Genomic DNA, 24,796 nt, shown 5'->3' with positions numbered 1-24,796 from the left:
GATAGGAATATTTATTTAGATTAATTTAAATTACCTTTAAGTTAGGAGGTGTTAGGGTTAGACTTAAGTTAATGGGTTAAACATTTTATTTCATTGCGGCGGGGTCCGGGAGCGGCGGTTTAGGGGTTAATACATATAATGTAGGTGGCGGTGGGTTCTGGGAGCGGCGGTTTAGGGGTTAAACACTTTATTAGAGTTGCGGTGGGCTCCGGGAGCAGCGGTTTAGGGGTTAACAACTTTATTGCGGTGGTATAGGGGGTAAAACAGTATAGTATAGTGTGGGTGCTTAGTGACAGGGTAGCAAGAAAGCTGCGAATAAGCCGATGAGCAGCGAGATCGATGACTGTTAGTTAACAGCTTTCTTGATAATTTTGGCAAACGTATTCAGGTCCACGGCAGCATTGTTAGGCAATCTTAGGCAAGCGTATTGGTGCTGTTGAATGCAAGAAAGTCGACGGCTTGATAACTAGAGGCCAATCACTCTAGGATGAGTTATTGTAGTACAAACATTTTTCTGAGTTTGGTGAAGCACCCTGCTAATGAAAATTATGCATACTTACCTTGTACCTACATATGCTCACCTTGTTCCTGAAATCTAGCACTCTTACCTTGTATACTGTGCCTGCTGAGTCTCTGCAATACCATTGACAGCTTTCCTCAAACCAGTTGTGCCTGCTCTACCTACCTGGTATCCTGTGGCAGCCTCACTAACAGTACCCGCTGGGTAACCTGTGCCTACTGAGTCTCCTGTATCTCCAATACCAGTGTTAGCTTTCCACAAACCAGCTGTGCCTGCTGTACCTACCTGGTATCCTGTGGCAGCCTCACTAACAGTACCCGCTGGGTAACCTGTGCCTACTGAGTCTCCTGTATCTCCAATACCAGTGTTAGCTTTCCACAAACCAGCTGTGCCTGCTGTACCTACCTGGTATCCTGTGGCAGCCTCACTAACAGTACCGGCTGGGTATCCTATGCCTGCAAGTGACAGTTTTTCTCAAGTCAGATGCGTCTGCCGTACCTACTTGGTATTCCATGATAGTCTCACAAACTTTACCCACTGGGTATTGCACTATTGTGATTTTAAATCCACTAGACTTTGTTTTGGCAACCTACTAGGTTTTCTGAAATTCAATTGGAGTCTAATGTTTAACTATTAGTTATATTAGTTATATTGTAGCTAGCTAAGATTTTATTTTACAGGTAAGTTTGTATTTAGTTTTAAATAGGTTATTTAGGTAATAATTATAAGTTTTATTTAGATTTATTTACATTATATTTAAGTTAGGGGGTGTTAGGGTTAGGGTTACTTTAGGGTTAGGGTTAGGTTAAGGGTTAATATATTTATGTAGTGATGCGGGAGGGCGGCGGTTTAGGGGTTAATAGGTTTATTATTGTGGCGGTGTGGGAGGACGGCAGATTAGGGGTTAATAATATTTAAATAGTGTTTGCGATGCGGGAGGGCGGTGGTTTAGGGGTTAATAGGTTTATTATAGTGGCGACGATGTCGGGAGCGGCGGAATAGGTGTTAATACATTTTTTAAGTAGCAGCGATGTCCGGAGTGGCAGATTAGGGGTTAATTAACTTTAACACTTTAGTTATGAGTTTTATGCTACAGCTTTGTAACGTAAAACTCATAACTACTGACTTTAGATGGCGGTACAAATCTTCTCAGTATAGAGTGTACCGCTCACTTTTTGGCCTCCCAGGCAAACTCGTAATACCGGCGCTATGGAAGTCCCATTGAAAAAGGACTTTTTAAAAAGTGCGGTACTGACATTGCATGACGCCCAAAAAGGTGTGCGGTACACCTATACCTACAAGACTTGTAATAGCGGCGTTAGGGAAAAAGCAGCATTATGAAGCAAAACTCGTAATCTAGCTGATAGAAAATCACTTTTTATGAGATATTATTTTTTGTTCAGGTATAAATCCTTTTCTTGGACATTAACAGATGAAAAATAAAAGCTTAGCTTTAGAGAAATGTGCTTGTTCATGGACAGTAAGGAAATGGTATAAATAAATTTTGGAAAAAACAGAATATCTGCGACATAGATGACTCTTATATATCAACAGTCCGATGCGCATCGCTCCGTACTTGGCGCGCGTGTTTTTGACAGACTTTTTAATAAATAAGGCCGTCGTATGTAGATTCGTGGCAGCGATGTCTGTCGAGAGTATTGACTCCAGCGGATGCGTCGAGATTGACGCAATGATAAATAGGTCCCTATATTACTAAAAATATATATATATTTTTTATTAATAGCACATTACTCATTTATCATTATGCTTATTTATTTGAAAATGATGTAGGGATAGAATTTGTTCTTTAATACATTTTTAGAATTCACTTAATATTTACCTAAGTATGTTTTCCGCACAACTTTTATTTGAAAATGAGCTGCTTAAAAGAATTTTTCTGGAATGTGAAAGTAAAAGACATGGTGATTTATTTTCTTCCTAGATTTTAGTAACACAAGTGGTGAAATATTCCTTAGGGACTGCTCTAATAAAAGCTTACACAATGTAATTAGACATTCTTAGAATGATTTCACAGTATGTGACTCAATGAAAAATTATGCCCCATTACACAGATTTACAAGCATTTTTTTTCCAACGTATGATTTTTACTAGGAATTTCTTATAACCATTTTAGAGACACATAGAAAATCTCTTAGATCTACAGTCAGTAAAAGTACATACACTTAAATGTAATACACTTTGAAATGAAAGCTTTATTTGTAAAATTATGCCTGTGTCTCTTCCTTAAGCATTACCATATGGTTAGCAGAGGTGTGTTGTCACTGATGTTTTGCAAGACATTTAAATGGGGAATGTATCTTTTTAATTATGTATTTTATTGTTTTCTCTTAAAAAAGACAGTAGGAAATTTTCCTATGCCACTGTCATAAATAATCATTACGTGTATTTTCTGAACTCACAACTATGGTATACTGATCATAGGTAAAAGCTACTAGTCAACAGAGAAAAATTTGCTCCCTGCAAGCTCAGTCCATTTAAGTAGGTTGTGGTTCCAATTAGCAGAGACAGCTATTTCATATAAAAATATACCTAAAGGAACAATTTATATTTTAAACTCTGCAGCTGGTATAACAAGTCATTGTAAATACATTGGGCTAGATTATGAGTCGAGCGTTATTTAACTGTACTAGAAGTAAGCTTTTTGCGCTTGTCAGGTTGCACTCGTATTATGAGTTGAAAACAAACTAACCCAACAAGCGCAAAAAGCTGAAGTTAGAATATCACGTACGTGCTAACACCTAACCCTAACACCTAACGCGTGCAAAACCAATCGCATATTCTCATGTGTTTTCATATACTTAAAGGGAAATGAAACCCACAAATATTCTTTCATGGTTCAGATAGAGAATACAATTTTAAACAACTTTCTAATTTACTTCTACTATCTAATTTGTTTCATTCTCTTGGTATCATTTGTTGAAGGAGCAGCTATGCACTAATGGTTGCTAACTGAACACATGGGTGAGCCAATCACAATCAATATATATATATATATATATATATATATATATATATATATATATATGCAGCCACAAATCAACAGGTACAACCTAGGTTCACTGCTGCTCCTGAGCTTGCCTAGATAAACCTTTCCGCAAAGGTTAACACAAGAAGGAATTTTTTGATTCTTCAAATTCAAATCAGCCAATAGGATGAGAGCTACTGAAATCCTATTGGCTTATTTGAACAGCAAATAGGATTTCAGAAGCTCTCATCCTATTGGCTGATTTGAATTTGAAAAATCAAATCAGCCAATAGGAATGCAAGGGACGCCATTTTGAAACAGCTGCCTTGCATTCAACTTCAGTGTAAAACGGCGACCATATGAAGAGGACGTTCTGCACAGGTTGGGATCAGCTTCCAGGATGGCTCCGCTCCGCACCGCCGTGATGAAGATAGAAGGCACCCCCGAGATGGAAGACCTCGCCACCTGGATGAAGACCTCGCTGCCAGACATCCATATGTCTGGACTTCGGAAACCATGAGTAGATCTTGTGGGGTTAGTGTTAGGTTTTTTATAAAATGTTTTGGGTGGGGTTTTTTTAGATTAGGGATGGGCACTTGTAAAAGAGCTGAATGCCCTTTTAAGGGCAATGCAAAAGAGCTAAATGCCCTTTTAAGGGCAATTCCCATACAAATGCTCCTTTGGGGCAATGGGTAGCTTAGGTTATTTTTAGAGTTCGTTTTTTTATTTTGGGGGGTTGGTTGGGTGGTGGTTTTACTTTGTATTTTTTTATATATTTATATTTTTTTATATATATTATATTTTTTATATATTTAGCTTATCTTCAAAATGAGGCAGGGCATATTTTTTATTGCTCAAAGGAACAACTTATCCTCTGTTTTCTTCACTAATCTCCTTTGACATGATAAAAGGTATTTTAACTAATGTTCTTTTTTAAAGACCCTAACAGGGTCACTAATAGAAGCACTAAAAGGACCATATCGATAAAATTAAAATGGGCTGGCTCATAATCTTACATTTCTGTTTTTTCAAATAAAGATACCAAGAGAATGAAGGAAAATTGAGTAAATTGAAAAGATGCTTAAAATGACATGCTCTATCTGAATCCTGAAAGAAAAAAATGGGTTTCATATCCCTTTAAATTAAATGTATATTGTCAAAACAGTTTTGAAATGGGTGTGCAAAGACAGTATTTATATAAATGGTAGTATCAAATTAAAACAAACTTGATTTGTCTCAGTGTTAAAAAATGAATAATTGAGTAAAAAGTATCAACTGATTCCAACTGATTCCAATATTGTGCTACTATTTGATACATTATCAAATATATCATGTTCAGAAAATGCTTCTCTTTCTTGTATATTTGTATTATGAACCTGGGGAAGTCTCCTTAAGGGGGTATAGAAAACTAGATGCGGACTCCCTGCATAATGTGCCTAGATGATATGACTGTACCTCAATGATAAATGAGACCAGACTGATACACCTCAGGAAACATCTTCTCTGTAAAAGGCACAATTGAACTAAAAGAGGCTGCTGCCAGATCGGGACCCACCAGAGAACAAGCCACTGTATGCTCTGTATAACAAATAATACAATTCTAGGGTAACATGTTATACCAGTCACTGTCCTTGTGAGGTATTTTGGGTTACTCTGGGGTTTTCTGAAATAAAAATGATAAAGAAAAAAGAAGAAAACCAAATAGAAATTCTACAAAATTCCCAAATGGTAAACAGTGGGTCTTACATTAGAAGCAACTCTACAAATCATAAATAGCAAACAATTTTAATAGTAATATTATTATTATGGTAAAAATAACAAAAAGGATAGATAACAATTCACAGTCAGTTAGGCTTCCTAAGGTAAAAGTAAAACATATCGGCAAGTCCATAAAACCAGTACTAGCTTATTGACATATAATTGAGTCCTTGTTTAGCAAGTCAGGCCTCCAATGGAGAATATGGGGTCGATCCGATAAAAATCGTCGCCCGCAAAAGCCGGCGACGCCAATAATTGCGCGGATTTGGTATCCTATATACGGCGTAAGCTAGAAGTTACGCGCGTATATATTTCTGCCGTCGCCCGCAGTTTTTTGGGCCATAGGCAGGTATACCAAACCCGCGCAGTTTGGTATCCAATATGCAGCGTAAGGACTTACGTGGCGAAAATGGAGAAAACTTACTCCATTTTCACCTCGCCACAAAAAGCAGCCGTAAGAAGCCTTACGCTGACTATTGGAGCCCCGTAACTTCCTAAACTGGCTGCTAAAATAAACCTAACACCTAACGCATGCGCAATGTCTATCTCCCTGTCAACCGCGATCTTCTAAAATAAACCTAACACCTAACGCATGCGCAATGTCTATCTACCTGTCAACCGCGACCCCCCCCCCCCCCTGAAATCCCTAATAAAGTTATTACCCCCTAAAACGCCGCTCCCGGACCCCGCCGCCATCTACATAAACTAACCCCCTACTGTGAGCCCCTAAAACCGCCGCCATCTACCTTATCTATCCCGTAATCTGACCCCTTACACCGCCGCCACCTATATAAAAATTATTAACCCATAATTTAATCTACCTACCCCGCCGCCAGCTATATAAAAATTATTAACCGCTAATCTAATCCCCCTATACCGCCGCCAGCTATATTAATATTATTAACCCCTAATGTAAGCCCCTTACACCGCCGCCATCTCTATTAAAATGATTAACCCCTAATTTTATCTACCTACCCCGCCGCCAGCTATATTATCTATATTAACCCTAAGTATATTATAGTTAATATAGGTATTACATTATATATATTAACTATATTAACCCTAATTATATTCGGGTTAATATAGTTAATATAGTTACTATAGTATTTATATTAACTATATTAACTCTATCTAACCCTAACTACATTTATATTAAATTAATCTAATTAATTTATAAACTAAAATATACCTATTTAAATCTAAATACTTACCTATAAAATAAACCCTAAGATAGCTACAATATAATTAATAATTACATTGTAGCTATGTTAGGGTTAATATTTATTTTACAGGTAAATAGTTAATTATTTTAACTAGGTATAATAGATATTAAATAATTATTAACTATTTAATATCTACCTAGTTAAAATAATTACCCAATTACCTGTAAAATAAATCCTAACCTAAGTTACAAATACACCTACACTATCAATAAATTTAATAAACTACAAACATCTATATAAAAATACAATTAAATTAACTAAACTAAATTACAAAAAAAAACAAACACTAAATTACAAAAAATAAAAAAAAGATTACAAGATTTTTAAGCTAATTACACCTATTCTAAGCCCCCTAATAAAATAATAAACCCCCAAAATAAAAAAATTCCCTGCCCTATTCTAAATTAAACAAATTTCAAAGCTCTTTACCTTACCAGCCCTTAAAAGGGCCTTTTGTGGGGCATGCCCCAAAGAATTCAGCTCTTTTGCATTCAACAAATACAATCCCCCCCCCATTACAACCCACCACCCACATACCCCTATTCTAAACCCACCCAAACCCCCCTTAAAAAAGCCTAACACTACCCCCCTGAAGATCTCCCTACCTTGTCTTCACCACACCGGGCCGAACTCCTGATCCGATCCGGGCGATGTCTTCCTCCAAGCGGCAAAGAAGAATTCTTCCTCCGGCGACGTCTTCCTCCAAGCGGCAAAGAAGAATTCTTCCTCCGGCGACGTCTTCCTCCAAGCGGCAGCAAAGTCTTCATTCTTCCGGCGGCATCTTCAATCTTCTTTCTTCGCTCCGCCGCCGCGGAGCATCCATCCCGGCCGACTGCTGAACTTGGAATGAGGTACCTTTAAATGACGTCATCCAAGATGGCGTCCGCCGAATTCCGATTGGCTGATAGGATTCTATCAGCCAATCGGAATTAAGTTAAAAAAATCTGATTGGCTGATTGAATCAGCCAATCAGATTCAAGTTCAATCCGATTGGCTGATCCAATCAGCCAATCAGATTGAGCTCGCATTCTATTGGCTGATCGGAACAGCCAATAGAATGCGAGCTCAATCTGATTGGCTGATTGGATCAGCCAATCGGATTGAACTTGAATCTGATTGGCTGATTCAATCAGCCAATCAGATTTTTTTAACTTAATTCCGATTGGCTGATAGAATCCTATCAGCCAATCGGAATTCGGCGGACGCCATCTTGGATGACGTCATTTAAAGGTACCTCATTCCAAGTTCAGCAGTCGGCCGGGATGGATGCTCCGCAGGGGCGGAGCGAAGAAAGAAGATTGAAGATGCCGCCGGAAGAATGAAGACTTTGCTGCCGCTTGGAGGAAGACGTCGCCGGAGGAAGAATTCTTCTTTGCCGCTTGGAGGAAGACGTCGCCGGAGGAAGAATTCTTCTTTGCCGCTTGGAGGAAGACATCGCCCGGATCGGATCTGGAGTTCGGCCCGGTGTGGTGAAGACAAGGTAGGGAGATCTTCAGGGGGGTAGTGTTAGGCTTTTTTAAGGGGGGTTTGGGTGGGTTTAGAATAGGGGTATGTGGGTGGTGGGTTGTAATGGGGGGGGGGTATTGTATTTGTTGTATGCAAAAGAGCTGAATTCTTTGGGGCATGCCCCACAAAAGGCCCTTTTAAGGGCTGGTAAGGTAAAGAGCTTTGAAATTTGTTGAATTTAGAATAGGGCAGGGAATTTTTTTTTATTTTGGGGGTTTATTATTTTATTAGGGGGCTTAGAATAGGTGTAATTAGCTTAAATATCTTGTAATCTTTTTTTTATTTTTTGTAATTTAGTGTTTGTTTTTTTTTGTAATTTAGTTTAGTTAATTTAATTGTATTTTTAGATAGATGTTAGTAGTTTATTAAATTTATTGATAGTGTAGGTGTATTTGTAACTTAGGTTAGGATTTATTTTACAGGTAATTGGGTAATTATTTTAACTAGGTAGATATTAAATAGTTAATAACTATTTAATATCTATTATACCTAGTTAAAATAATTAACAATTTACCTGTAAAATAAATATTAACCCTAACATAGCTACAATGTAATTATTAATTATATTGTAGCTATCTTAGGGTTTATTTTATAGGTAAGTATTTAGATTTAAATAGGAATATTTTAGTTTATAAATGAATTAGATTAATTTAATATAAATTTAGTTAGGGTTAGATATAGTTAATATAAATACTATAGTAACTATATTAACTATATTAACCCTAATATAATTAGGGTTAATATAGTTAATATATATAATGTAATAACTATATTAACTATAATATACTTAGGGTTAATATAGATAATATAGCTGGCGGCGGGGTAGGTAGATTAAATTAGGGGTTAATCATTTTAATAGAGATGGCGGCGGTGTAAGGGGCTTACATTAGGGGTTAATAATTTTAATATAGATGGCGGCGGTGTTAGGGGCTCACTTTAGGGGGTTATAGATATAATATAGCTGGCGGCGGGGTACGGGAGCGGCGGTTTAGGGGTTAATAATTTTATTAGGTTGCGGCGGGGTAAAGGAGCGGCGGTTTAGGGGTTAATAGCATTTTTATTGTTAGGCTAGTGAGGGGGGATAGCGGATAGAGGGTTAGACAGTGCGGGCTATGTTAGGGAGGCGTGTTAGACAGTGCGGGCTATGTTAGGGAGGCGTGTTAGACAGTGCGGGCTATGTTAGGGAGGCGTGTTAGACAGTGCGGGTGTTTTAAACTTTAGTCAGGTTTTATAGGCGCCGGCAGTTTCAAACGTGGCGCAAGTCACTGGCGACGCCAGAAATTTGTACTTACGCAGATTTCTGGACATCGCTGGTTTGTGAGACTTACGGCACGTTAGCATCTGACGGCGACCTATATGGGATGGCTCGAGTTGCGAGCTGAAACTGCGGGCGACGCCGGTTCCCTCGCTTGCGCCGCAAACTGCGATCGATATCGGATCGCGCCCTATGTATTATAAAAGCAATGAAAAGGTTCAATTTAGGGTTAAATATGTCCGACTCACGCATATAAGTCAGATATCAAAATTTGTACAGTAGTTCATCTTCTACATATCTCTGGCGAGGATCAAAATGACCAGGGTTCATTGAACATCAGCGAACAGTTGCCAACGGCCTATTAACACTCCTGAAGATCACTGGGAATCCCAATCATCTGGGCATAAATCCAAATAGCAAAAGAAGAGCATGCAAGATTAAGACTTTTCAATTTACTTCCATTATCAAACTGTGCACAACCTTTTAATATGCATATTTTCTGAGGCACAAGTTCACAGTGTATGTATATATGAGTCTGTGATTGTCTGATGGCAGTCACATGATACTTGGGGTCAGCAAATGCAATATATTTTTAAATTTGTCATACAAACTCTACTGCTAATTTAAAATTCTGAGTAAGTGCTGGGTTGAATTTTTATTATGTTCTTGTTGATTCTGCAACTCTCTACTGTATTTAATGGTCCTTTAATGACAAAAAAATGAGCACCAAAGATTATATGGACTGTTTGTTGTATATATTTCTATGCTTATGTAAGGGAGTACTCACCTGGAGCTCCTGGTCCGGCCCCTCTGGTTTTGGCGAATGCAGAGAGTTCCTTCTTCCATCCCACATTCCACGTGAAGGGACGCTGAGACTTTAGTTCTCCTTCAGGTGTGATAGCTAGGCGAGCACAGCTGCTCACTGCCTAGATTTAAAAGGGGCCATGTCTAAATTACAGGAACTCCCACCTGGAGGCTGAGTTATTGCCTTAAAACCTGGTTCATGTGAAGCAAAAGCATACTTACCTGCTAACTGTGTATGCTTACCTTATTCCAGAGACTCTTGTATACTTACCTTGTACCTGTGTATGCTCACTCTGTTCCAGAGACCAAGCATACTTGCCTTGTACCTGTGTATGCTCACCTTCTTTCAGACACCATGCATACTTACCTGATACCTGTGTATGCTCACCTTGTTCCAGAGATCACACACACTTTTCTTGTACATGTGTATGCTCACCTTGTTCCAGACACCATGCATACTTACCTGATACCTGTGTATGCTCACCATATTCCAGATAACAAGCATACTTGGAGTAACAATCTACTTCTGTGTATAATGAAATTTTGATATGTAAAACTCAAGAGTTTATGTTCCACAGGTGGTGGTGCATCAAATGAGAAGTGATATTAAAATATTGTAGAATTGGGCAAATGACTGGAATTTAAAGATCAACACCACCAAGTGTAAATTATACTTTTAAGAAAGAAAAATCCAAATTGTAATTGCACATTCTATGACAAAAGAGGAAAATATTTCTGATTATTTGAAATTTGGTAAACAATGTAGTATTGCAACAAGGGCAGTAGAGATAAGTAAAGGTATTTGCGTCAGGAATAGTAAGGTTTTTATGTCACTTTACAGATCACATCATGAGTATTGTGTGCAGTTCTGGATGACATATCTCCAGAACCATATAAATACATTGGAATCTGTCCAAGGGAGGGTTAACAAAATTGTACATTACCTAAAACAATAAAACACAAAGAAATACTTAATAACTTAAATATGTATAGCTTAGAGAAGAGAAAAGAAAGAGTTGATATGAGAGAAACTTTCAATAAAAATAATGGGGGTTAACAAAGATGAGGCTGTATGCATTTTGCCCAAAAACAGCAACACTAAAACAAGAGGTTATAGGGGGATATTTATCAAGCTGTCAACTATGTTGCATTCGCTGGCATCAATACACTCGCCTAACATCGCCAAACATTGCGGCCACGGAACTCAATACGATCTCCATATTTTAAAAAAAAAGCCATCAAAAACATGCGCACCAAGTACGGGGCGATGAGCATCGGACTGTTGTTTACTAACAGTCATCGATGATGCTGCTGTTCGTGTTTTTTCCAACTAAACGCCACCACTATACTAAAATTATTAACCCCTATCCCGCCACCGCCACAACATAAATAAAGTTATTAACCCCTATCCTGCCGCTCCCCGACATCGCCACAACCTAAATAAACGTATTAACCCCTAAACCTCTGTCCTCCCACATCACCACCACTAACTAAGCCTATTAACCCCTAAACTGTCAGCCCCCCACATTGCAAAAAAACTAAATTAAGCTAGTAACCCCTAAACCTAACAACCCCCTAACTTTAAATTAAAATTACAAGATCCCTATCTTAATATAAATTAAATCTTACCTGTAGAATTAAAATAATCTATTTTAAAACTATTAATTAACCTACCCTAACTATTATACTACAATTAAATTAAACTACCAATTAAATAAACTAAATTACATGTTAAGAAAACTTAACCCTACTAAAATTATTTAAATATACAATTAAACAATATTAAAGGCACTACATTACAAAAACAAACAAACACTAAGTTACAAAAAACAAACAAACACTAACGCCTAGATTTAGAGTTTGGCGTTAGCCGTCAAAACCAGCGTTAGGGGCTCCTAACGCTGTTTTTGGGCTACCGCTGGTATTTAGAGTCAGTCAGGAAGGGGTCTAACGCTCACTTTGCAGCCGCGATCCATACCGCAGATCCCCCTACACCATTTGCGTATCCTATCTTTTCAATGGGATCTTTCTAACGCTGGTATTTAGAGTCTTGGCTGAAGTGAGCGTTAGAAATCTAACGACAAGACTCCAGCCGCAGCAAAAAGTCAGGAGTTAAGAGCTTTCTGGGCTAACGGCGGTTCATAAAGCTCTTAACTACTGTGCTCTAAAGTACACTAACACCCATAAACTACCTATGTACCCCTAAACCGAGGCCCCCACACATCGCCGCTACTCTAATACATTTTTAACCCCTAATCTGACGACCGCACACCGCCGCAACCTACGTTATCCCTATGTACCCCTAATCTGCTGCCCCTAACACCGCCGACCCCTATATTATATTTATTAACCCCTAATCTGCCCCCTCAATGTCGCCGCTACCTACCTACAATTATTAACCCCTAATCTGCCGACCGGACCTCATGCTACTATAATAAAGTTATTAACCCCTAATCCGCCTCACTCCCGCCTCAATAACCCTATAATAAATAGTATTAACCCCTAATCTGCCCTCCCTAACATCACCGACACCTAACTTCAAGTATTAACGCCTAATCTGCCGACCGGACCTCTCCGCTACTCTATTAAATTTATTAACCCCTAAAGCTAAATCTAACCCTAACGCTAACACCCCCCTAAATTAAATATAATTTAAATCTAATGAAATAAAATAAATCATATTAAATAAATTATTCCTATTTAAAGCTAAATACTTACCTGTAAAATAAACCCTAATATAGCTACAATATAAATTATAATTATATTGTAGCTATTTTAGGATTTATATTTATTTTACAGGCAACTTTGTATTTATTTTAACCAGGTACAATAGCTATTAAATAGTTAATAACTATTTAATAGCTACCTAGTTAAAATAATTACCAAATTACCTGTAAAATAAATCCTAACCTAAGTTACAATTAAACCTAACACTACACTATCAATAAATTAATTAAATAAATTACCTACAATTATCTACAATTAACCCTAACACTACACTATCATTAAATTAATTAAATAAATTACCTACAAATACCTACAAATAAATAAACTAATTAATGTACAAAAAATAAAAAAAGCTAAGCTACAAAAAATAAAAAAATAATTTACAAACACCTACTCTAAGCCCCCTAATAAAATAACAAAGCCCCCCAAAATAAAAAAATGCCCTACCCTATTCTAAAATTAAAATTGAAAAGCTCTTTTACCTTACCAGCCCTTAAAAGGGCCTTTTGCGGGGCATGCCCCAAAGAAATCAGCTCTTTTGCCTGTAAAAAAAACACAATACCACCCCCCAACATTACAACCCACCACCCACATACCCCTAATCTAACCCAAACCCCCCTTAAATAAACCTAACACTAAGCCCCTGAAGATCTTCCTACCTTGTCTTCACCACGCCGGGTATCACCGATCGGTCCTCCAGAGGGTCCCGAAGTCTTCATCCTATCCGGCAAGAAGAAGTCCAGAAGAGGCTCCAAAGTCTTCATCCTATCCGGGCAGAAGAGGAGATCCGGACTGGCAAACATCTTCATCCAAGCGGCATCTTCTATCTTCATCCATCCGACGACGAGCGGCTCCATCTTCAAGACCTCCGGTGCGGATCCATCCTCTTCTTCCGACGTCCTAACACAGAATGAAGGCTCCTTTAAGGGACGTCATCCAAGATGGCGTCCCTCGAATTCCGATTGGCTGATAGGATTCTATCAGCCAATCGGAATTAAGGTAGGAAAAATCTGATTGGCTGATGGAATCAGCCAATCAGATTCAAGTTCAATCCGATTGGCTGATCCAATCAGCCAATCAGATTGAGCTTGCATTTTATTGGCTGTTCCGATCAATTATTTTATTAGGGGGCTTAGAGAAGGTGTAATTAGGTTAAAATTGTTGTAATATTTTTATTATGTTTGTAAATTATTTTTTTATTTTTTGTAACTTAGCTTTTTTTATTTTTTTGTACTTTAGTTAGTTTATTTAATTGTATTTATTTGTAGGTATTTTATGTAATTAATTTATTGATAGTGTAGTGTTAGGTTTAATTGTAGATAATTGTAGGTATTTTATTTAATTAATTTATTGATAGTGTAGTGTTAGGTTTAATTGTAACTTAGGTTAGGATTTATTTTACAGCTAATTTTGTAATTATTTTAACTAGGTAGCTATTAAATAGTTATTAACTATTTAATAGCTATTGTACCTGATTAAAATAAATACAAAGTTGCATGTAAAATAAATATTAATCCTAAAATAGCTACAATATAATTATTATTTATATTGTAGCTATATTAGGGTTTATTTTACAGGTAAGTATTTAGCTTTAAATAGGAATAATTTATTTAATAAGTTAATTTATTTCGTTAGATTTAAATTATATTTAATTTAGGGGGGTGTTAGGGTTCGGGTTAGAGTTAGCTTTAGGGGTTAATACATTTATTATAGTAGCGGTGAGGTCCAGTCGGCAGATTAGGGGTTAATTATTGTAGGTAGCTGGCGGCGACGTTGTGGGGGGCAGATTAGGGGTTAATAAATATAATATAGGGGTCGGCGGTGTTAGGGGCAGCAGATTAGGGGTACATAGGTATAATGTAGGTTGCGGCGGTGTGCGGAGCGGCAGATTAGGGGTTAAAAAAATATGCAGGTGTCAGCGATAGCGGGGGCGGCAGATTAGGGGTTAATAAGTGTAAGGTTAGGGGTGTTTAGACTCGGGGTACATGTTAGGGTGTTAGGTGCAGACATAGGAAGTGTTTTCCCATAGGAAACAATGGGGCTGCGTTAGGAGCTGAACGCTGCTTTTTTGCAGGTGTTAGGTTTTTTTCAGCTCAAACTGCCCCATTGTTTCCTATGGGGGAATCGTGCACGAGCACGTTTTTTAAGTTGGCCGTGTCCGTAAGCACCGCTGGTATTGAGAGTTGCAGTGGCGGTAAATTATGCTCTACGCTCCCTTTTTGGAGCCTAACGCAGCCATTCTGTGAACTCTAAATACCAGCAGTATTTAAAAGGTGCGGGGGGAAAAAAACAGCGTTCGCTACGCGGGTCGTTACAGACAAAACTCTAAATCTAGCCATAATTAGGGAAAAATCTAATCTAATAGCCCTATCAAAATAAAAAAGCCCCCCAAAATAAAAAAGCCCCCCAAAATAAAAAAGCCCCTAGCCTACAATAAACTACCAATGGCCCTTAAAAGGGCCTTTTGTGGGGCATTGCCCCAAAGATATCAGCTCCTTTACCTGTAAATAAAAATACAAACACCGCCCAACAGTAAAAGGCACCACCCAACCATCCCCCCAAATAAAAAAACTATCTAAAATAACCTAAGCTACCCATTGCCCTGAAAAGGGCATTTGAATGGGCATTGTCCTTAAAAGGGCATTTAGCTCTTTTACTGCCCAGACCTTAATCTAAAAATAAAACCCACCCAAAAAAAACCTTAAAAAAGCCTAACACTAACCCTCGACGATCCACTTAGAGTTCTTGAAGTCCCGCTTGAAGAATCCATCCGGTGAAGTCATCATCCATGCGGCAAGAAGTCTTCATCCAGACGGCATATTCTATCTCCATCCAGCAGGCGAAGTCTTCATCCAGACGGCATCTTCTATCTTCATCCATCCGGCACGGAGCAGGTCCTCATCCATCCGGCACGGAGCAGGTCCATCCTGAAGACATCCTGCGTGGAGCATCCTCTTCATACATTCGCCGCCGTACACTGGAAATTGAATGCAAGTGACGCAATCCAAGATGGCGTCCCTTGCATTCCTATTGGCTGAAAGATTTCAGAATATGATTTAGTGTTAAGTGTGCCAAAGAGGTAATGAATTAAAACAATAATTTAATAACAATATAGAAATGTGTACACAAGGGTCTATAGGTCCCTGGTTAGGGGATAAAGTACATAGAGAATGATAAAATGCGCAATATAAAATAAACAGTACATACAATGTTAAAAACAAAATAATATGAATAAAATTAAATGAACTGAATGTCCTCTAAGAAAAGTCAAGCTCTGTAAGGTGCACCTTATGAGAAAAAAACAGAACTAGAGCTCCATGTAGATTGGTGTGTGATAAAACAATATGAAGTATTCCAAGGGTAGCGTATTCCAAATGGTGATGGTGATAAACTGTGATATGATGGTGTTCAAAAAATAAAGTGCTCAAAAATGTAAAATGGAAAAATGAAAAAATGAAAATGGTAATCATCAAAAATTAGATATAAAAAAGATCCAAAAATGTAAAGAATAAAATGTGTGAAGTGATAAAATGAAAAAAAATAAGAAAAATATGGAAAATTCAGAAGTAAATTCTTAGTGATGAAACCAAAATAAGTAATTGTAAGGGTTAACTTTAGGTAATAGTCCCTCTGTGGGGTGATGATTCTTGTTTTCCTGCTAGTGACCTGTAAAAAATAGCAAAATAGTGCAATATAGCTAAAAACAATGATCAAAAAATGATATAAGGCTTACCAAATTGCTGTCAACACGTTTCGGCCCTCAATACTGGGCCTTTATCAAGACTAAAGGTTTGCTAGTAACTGGTGCCTTATATAGTAAATGTGGTGAGTATATTTAGTTCTTACTTCCTGTGAGAGTGATGTTTGAGCACCAAAATTAGCCATAGAACAGCCCCTTCCTGTGTTACATTGTTCTATTCCCCTACGAATGGGTTTGCATTGGATACCGGAAGTGACGTCATATAACGACATCACTTCCGTGTGCGCATGAAGTATTGATGAACATTTGAGCATATTATGTAGCTAATGGATAGGTAAATCCTGTTAGGCATACTGAAAGGCCATTTATGAAGATATGTCTCTTGTTTGGTTCCGTTTTATTAAGGCGGACTATATAGCCCACGCGATTGTCGATATTGTTACAGACCAGAAGTGATGTTTGACTCAACGTCACTTCCGTATGAGAATATAGCAAATATCCCTATGATCTGAATAAATTTGTATCTGCACAATCTTGGTAAATACATAAGTGGATAGTGTGTATGTGCAACACATACATTGAAAAGATTTCAATCAGCCAATAGGATTGGCTTTTTTGATTGGGTTTTTGATGGCTTTTTTTATAAATATGGAGATGGTATTGAGATCCGCGGTCCCGATGTTTGGTGATGTTAGGCGAGCATATTGATGCCAACGAATGCAGCATAGTTGACAGCTTGATAAATATCCCCCTATAAGCTCTTGTTTTAGTGTTGCTGTTTTTCGGCAAAATGCATACAACCTCATCTTTTTAAAAGGAGCAGTAAACCTTGAAAATAATGTTATATAATTATGCACATAGTGCAGTATTATATAACATTATCTTAGCCAAACTTAGCTCGCTCCTGCTCTGTCTGATAGCGGGAGCGAGCTGCATTGAGTGTAATGGCACGATCGGGCCGGGCTGTGACTAAACAGCTGCCCAGATGCGCTCAGGGAGAAAACAAGACCCGCTCAGTAGAGCAAGAGCGGCGGTCTGAAAAACTCTCTTTTTTTAATCAAATTTCACGGGCAATATTATGTTGAATAAATTTTGGCCAAGATAATGTTATATAATTCTGCACTATGTGCAGAATTATATAACATTATTTTCGAGGTTTACTGCCCCTTTAACCCCCATTATTTTTATTGAAAGTTTCTCTCATATCAACTCTTTCTTTTCTCTTCCCTAAGCTATACATATTTAAGTTATCAAGAAATGTTGTTGTGTTTTATTGTTTTAGGTAATGTACAATTTTGTTAACCCTCCCTTGGACAGATTCCAATTTATTTATATGGTTCTGGAGATATGTCATCCAGAACTGCACACAATACTCATGATGTGATCTGTAAAGTGACATAAAAACCTTACTATTCCTGACGCAAATACCTTTACTTATTTCTACTGCCCTTACTTGATGCAATACTACATTGTTTACCAAATTTCAAAATAATCAGAAATATTAATACCCAAGTCCTGTTCCTCTTTTGTCATAGAATGTGCAATTACATTTTGGATTTTTCTTTCTTAAAAGTATAATTTACACTTGGTGGTGTTGATCTTTAAATTCCAGTCATTTGCCCAATTCTGCAATATTTTAATATCACTTCTCATTTGATCCACTACCATCTGCGGAACATAAACTCTTGAGTAGTTTTACATATCAAAATTTCATTATACACAGAATTAGATTGTTACTCCAACTATGCTTGTTATCTGGAATAAGGTGAGCATACACAGGTACAAGAAAAGTGTGTGTGATCTCTGGAACAAGGTGAACATACACAGGTATCAGGTAAGTATGCGTGGTGTCTGAAAGAAGGTGAGCATACACAGGTACAAGGCAAGTATGCTTGATTTCTGGAACAAGGTAAGCATACACAGGTATCAGGTAAGTATGCTTTGTCTCTGAAACAAAGTGAGCATACACAGGTATCAGCTAAGTATGCTTGGTCTCTGGAACAGGGTGAGCATACACAGGTACAAGGTAAGTATGCAAGAGTCTCTGGAATAAGGTAAGCATACACAGGTAGAAGGTAAGTATGCTTTGTCTCTGAAACAAAGTGAGCATACACAGGTATCAGGTAAGTATGCTTGGTCTCTGGAACAGGGTGAGCATACACAGGTACAAGGTAAGTATGCAAGAGTCTCTGGAATAAGGTAAGCATACACAGGTAGAAGGTAAGTATGCTTTTGCTTCACAGGAACCAGGTTTTATGTCAATAACTCCTGTAATTTAGACATGGCCCTTTTAAATCTAGGCAGTGAGTGACTGTGCTCGTCTAGAGAGCTGCTATCACACCTGAAGGTGAACTAAAGTCTCAGCATCCCTTCACATGGAATGTGGGATGGAAGAAGGCACTTTCTGCATTCGCTGAAACCAGAGGGGCTCCAGGTGAGTACTCCATTACATCAGCATAGAAATATATAGAACAAACAATCAGTCCAGATAATCTTTGGTGCTCATTTTTTTGTCATTAAAGGACCATTAAATACAGTAGAGAGTTGCAGAATCGACAAGCACATAATAAAAATTCAACCCAGCACTTACTCAGAATTTTAAATTAACAGTAGAGTTTGTGTGACAAATTCAAAATATATTGCATTTGCTGACTCCCAGTATCATGTGACTGCCATCAGACAATCACAGACTCATATATACAACACTGTGAACTTGTGCCTCAGAAAATATGCATATAAAAAGGTTGTGCACAGTTTGATATGTTCCAAACATGCAATAGGATTGAGCTCTCATCCTATTGGCTGTTCCAAACAGCCAATAGGATTTTAGCAGCTCTAATTCCTATTAGCTGATTGAAATCTTTCAGCCAATAGGAATGCAAGGGACGTCATCTTGGATTGCGTCACTTGCATTCAAGTTCCAGTGTACGGCGGCGACCATATGAAGAGGATGCTCCATGCTGGATGTCTTCAGGATGGACCCGCTCCATGCCGGATGGATGAAGATAGAAGATGGAGTCTGGATGAAGATAGAAGATGGCGTCTGGATGAAGACTTCTTGGCACATGGATGATGACTTCGCCGGATGGATGGATCCTTCAAGCGGGACTTCAAGATTTGTAAGTGGATCATCGGGGGTTAGTGTTAGGCTTTTTTAAGGGCTTTTTGGGTGGATTTTATTTTTAGATTAGGGTCTGGGCAGTAAAAGAGCTAAATGCCCTTTAAAGGGCAATGCCCATACAAATGCCCTTTTCAGGGCAATGGGTAGCTTAGGTTATTTTAGATAGTTTTTTATTTGGGGGGGTTGGTTGGGTGGTTTGTTTTACTGTTGAGGGGGTGTTTGTATTTTTTTTACAGGTAAAAGAGCTGATATCTTTGGGGCAATGCCCCACAAAATGTCCTTTTAAGGGCCATTGGTAGTTTATTGTAGGTTAGGGGTTTTTCTATTTGGAGGGGGGCTTTTTTATTTTGATAGGGCTATTAGATTAGGTGTAAAAAATATATATTTTTGATATTTATTTTTTCTCCTAATTTAGTGTTTGTTTGTTTTTGTAATGTAGTGCTTTTAATAATGTTTAATTGTATATTTAAATAATTTTAGTAGGGTTAGGTTTTTTAATATGTAATTTAGTTTATTTAATTGGTAGTTTAATTTAATTGTAGTATAATAGTTAGGGTAGGTTAATTAATAGCTTAAAAATAGATTATTTTAATTCTACAGGTAAGATTTAATTTATATTAAGATAGGGATCTTGTAATTTTAATTTAAAGTTAGGGGTTTGTTAGGTTTAGGGGTTACTAGCTTAATTTAGTTTTTTGCAATGTGGGGGACTGACGGTTTAGGGGTTAATAGGTTTAGCTAGTGGTGGTGATGTGGGAGGTCAGAGGTTTAGGGGTTAATAAGTTTATTTAGCGGCGGCGGTGTTGGGGAGCGACAGAATAGGGGTTAATACATTTTATTTAGGTGTACTACAAAAATAAAGATAGATAAAGCCTTTACTGTCCATCCCCCACCTTTGCACAACCAACATTGCTATATTATCCCCTCACACGTCGTACAGGATACATCTTACACAAACTGGTCTTTAAAGACCAGCGACATACCCTGTACATCGTCGGGGGTTTCAAGCATCTGGAAGCGATCCTGATTGCTTCCAGCTGCTTTCAAGGTATTGCCGTGATGCCTCGATATTAAGGCATCACTGCAATACCTTTTTAGGCACACCGATGCAGAGAGAGCCACTCTGTGGCCTTCTCTGCATCGGCCAGCAATAGTGCCGATCATTGGTGGGTGGGAGCCATTGCAGGGAGCCATCACTTGGGAATTTCCTTCCGGCCAGCTGTAATCTAATCATTGCCGGGTGCGCTCAGGAAGTGAGGGGCAGGTGCAATCTAAGCGCATACAAGTATCAAAGTGTGGGAGAGAGTGCTGGGAAAGGGTGGTGGGTGGCAGTGGAGGGGGGCAATACTTTTTAAAAGTGATCTAGGAGGGGGAGGGGGAGGGTATGGAGGGGGCAGCTACACTACAGAAAAAGTTATTTTTTTTTTTAAAAAAAGTGCACATTTTATTGCAAAGTGGGTACTGGCAGACAGCTGCCAGTACCCAAAATGGTGGCAAATAGTTAGTGGGGGGAGGGTTAGAGAACTCTTTGGGGGGATCAGGGAGCTTGGGGGCTAAGACGGGGTCCTACACAGCAGAATATGATTTTTTTTAAAAAAATAATAATTAAAAAACTAAAAAAAAAACCTTTATTTTAGTACTGGCAGACTTTCTGCCAGTACTTAAAATGGAGGCAACAATTGTGGGGTGGGGGAGGGAAGAGAGCTGTTTGGGAGGGATCAGAGGGTGGGATGTGTCAGGTGGGAGGCTTATCTCTACACTAAAGCTAAATTTAACCCATCAAGCTCCCTAATTAACCTTGTCACTGCTGGGCCTAATACAGATGTGGTGCGCAGCTGCATTTAGTGGCCTTCTAATTACCAAAAAGCAATGCCAAAGCCATATATGTCTGCTATTTCTGAACAAAGGGGATCCCAGAGAAGCATTTACAACCATTTGTGCCATAATTGCGCTAGCTGTTTGTGAAAAAGTGAACGATTTTTTTTATTTGATAGCATTTGGCGGTGAAATGGTGGCATGAAATATACCAAAATGGGTCTAGATCAATACTTTTGGTTGTCTACTAAAAAAAATATATACAGTATATACATGTCAAGGGATATTCAGGGATTCCTGACAGATATCAGTGTTTCAATGTAACTATCGCTAAATTTGAAAAAGAAATGGTGTGGAAATAGCAAAGTGCTACTTGTATTTATTGCCCTATAACTTGCAAAAAAGCAAAGAACATGTAAACATTGGGTATTTCTAAACTCAGGACAAAATTTAGAAACTATTTAGCATGGCTGTTTTTTGGTGGTTGTAGATATGCAACAGATTTTGGGGGTCAAAGTTAGAAAAAGTGTGTATTTTTTCCATTTTGTCATCATATTTTACAATTTTTTTATGGTAAATTATAAGATATGATGAAAATAATGGGATCTTTAGAAAGTCCATTTAATGGCGAGAAAAACGGTATATAATATGTGTGGGTACAGTAAATGAGTAAGAGGAAAATTACAGCTAAACACACACACACCGCAGAAATGTATAAATAGCCCTTGTCCTTAAGGGAAAGAAATTGAAAAATGGCCTTGTCCTTAAGGGGTTATTATACTTTATAACCTGTAAACCTCTAAATTTCTGCCTGTATCTAAGCCACTACAGACAGTCTCTTATCTCAGAGCATTTTTATAGTTTTTCACAGCAAGACACTGCTAGTTCATGTGAGCCATATAGATAACATTGTTCTCACTCCCGAGGAGTTATTCATGAGGAAGAACTAATTATCTAAAATGCATGTCTGTAAATAGCACAGAGGTAAGGGACAGTCTGCAGAGGCTTAGATACACAGTAATCACAGAGGTAATATGTATATTAATATAACAGTGTTGGTTATGCAAAACTGGAGAATGGGTAAAAAAGGGATGATTTATCTTTCTAAACAATAACAATTTTGGTGTAGACTGTTCATTTAAACCTTATAAAAAAACTTTAAAAAAGTGGCCCCGGTTTTTATCTGCCATCAAGGTTAAATTTATGTCCAGATAGGTTTAATAGTGTACATCACTGAGTTAAAATTTACAGGTTAAAGAGCATTTCATATTTTTATTATTTTAATAGTCATGTACAGAAATGACCAAATCTTACAAAAACATGCCTGTTGTTTCAGAAGCTTATATCAAGTTCTGGGTCTGCATTACCTTAACCTGGACTGGCTTCAATGCATAACATCAGATACAATAAATAGTAATGTATATATGTACATGTACAGTGTACAGTATATAAATTATATGTAGCGTGACATACAGTCAAGAGTTTATATTTTAAATTAAATAGAGAAAGAAATCTCAATAACATTGGGTGGTCTGGTTTAGCAGGTATGTCCAATTCAATAGCGAAGATCCATAGATGCTTGTGAGGTTGCCAATGGGCCCTCTTGTAAAGGAGTGATCATGTTCCATATTTATTGAGCATAACATATTTTTTAGCATTTATTAGTGGTAATTCATGTCATTAACATCTATAGTTGAATGAGGTAAGCATTACATGGTATCTCCCACATGAAACACAATAATTCATTACAGCAGCAACACTTTGGAGACACTCATGAAAAACAGTTTTATATAAATGTTTGTGATAGTAAAATATTTTCATGTCTGTTATGGTATAGTAGTCTTGCTGGCTATACCTAAAGTTGTCTCAAAGGGCTGGCCTGAGTATTCCGTAGGGGGATTTTCCCCCTACACTTATGCCCTGCATGTGGTTAGTTTCCCTTATTTTCTTAAAAAAACGTTGGCAGAGTAAGGAAATTATACTGGGAAAAACTTTTTCATTTTACAATTTGAATAAAATCTTTAAACATATTATCTTCATTCCCACAGTGTAGCTTAATACAATTTAACAACTTTCTGAAAATCCATGAATGGTATTTTTCATTTAAGGCTTAGTGGAAGTAAAGACATTAAACTGTCAGATACATCAAAATGATCAACTAAGTCCAAAAGTACAATATTAAGTATCTGAAATGAAGATTTTACATGTTGTAAAAAAATAAGGGATAAAAATCTTCTAAGAGTATTTATAAATAAGGGATCCTGTGAGACTGGAAATAAGGGAGGGCAGACAACCCTACTCTACTGCCCTTGTGAAGTATTTCATCTTACAGTCGTGTCTGGCTATTTCAAAGCTGACAAGGTTGTCTCTTGTGGACAGTTACATAGGAAGTTTTATTTTTTATTTAGGTTGCTTAGTAAGGTTTTGATGCTGACTTTTTTGATGTCGGTATCCTTTTCAGTGGAGCCCATTCTCTGTGTCAAGAGGTAAACAGTTATCAGATAGATGCTGCTGCATCAAGTAACCCAATTAATTGATGTGACAAGGGGGAGGGTTCAAATCTTTATGCTCAATTTTTGTGTTGCAATGTTGTGGCAATTTGTTTTGTGTGTATGCAAGATATTAGTTTTGCCAATGGGTTTTATTGAATCTAAGTGTTCCAGGATATCTTTTAGAATGTAGTTCCTTCATGTAGTAGGGTTTCAACCTCGGTATAAATGTTCCCTTTTTAAAGTATCCCACAAAATCTAAGATATATGGGATCTCTGATGTAGTTTGCAGGAAGCAGGTATGTGTTCTTTTCAAGAATGCCGATGAAGGACAAACAAAGAGAATGAATCACACTTATGACTTACAAACACTGCTGGTGGCCTTTGCTAGTACTTAGGGATGTTTTATAATGGACCCTAGGCCTGATGTAAACAGTTCACCAAATAATGAAACTGAAGAGGATTATCAATCTGTTTATTGCTGCTATGTATAAATAGAGCTGTAAATCTTGATAAACACTCCTTACTTGGCCTACAAACTTGTGATAAATTTCTAAAACTCTTGTGAACATGCAGTATTATATTTTGTGTATATTTATATGGAATCTAACAAATTAGGTTTAGATTAACAAAGGTTAAAAAACACTGTTTTAGGGCATACTAAGAAAGTATATTATGGGTTAGATTACTAGTGGCGTGCTATCATTAGCACAGGCACGATATTGCAATATAGTGACAGAGTTAACCTGTGGGTATATTACAAGTTGAAAGTAAATGTGTTCACTTGATTACAATCAAATTTAATGTGTGTTGGGTTAGCGATACTGAAGACCTTGCGTAGAGTTAGAGTGCACCAAACACAACATAAATACATGTAAAAACTGTTCAACTC

Source organism: Bombina bombina, chromosome 1 (genome assembly GCF_027579735.1).
Source record: "Bombina bombina isolate aBomBom1 chromosome 1, aBomBom1.pri, whole genome shotgun sequence".
In the NCBI taxonomy this organism is placed as follows: Eukaryota; Metazoa; Chordata; class Amphibia; order Anura; family Bombinatoridae; genus Bombina; species Bombina bombina.
Note: the sequence above shows the minus strand (reverse complement) of the source record.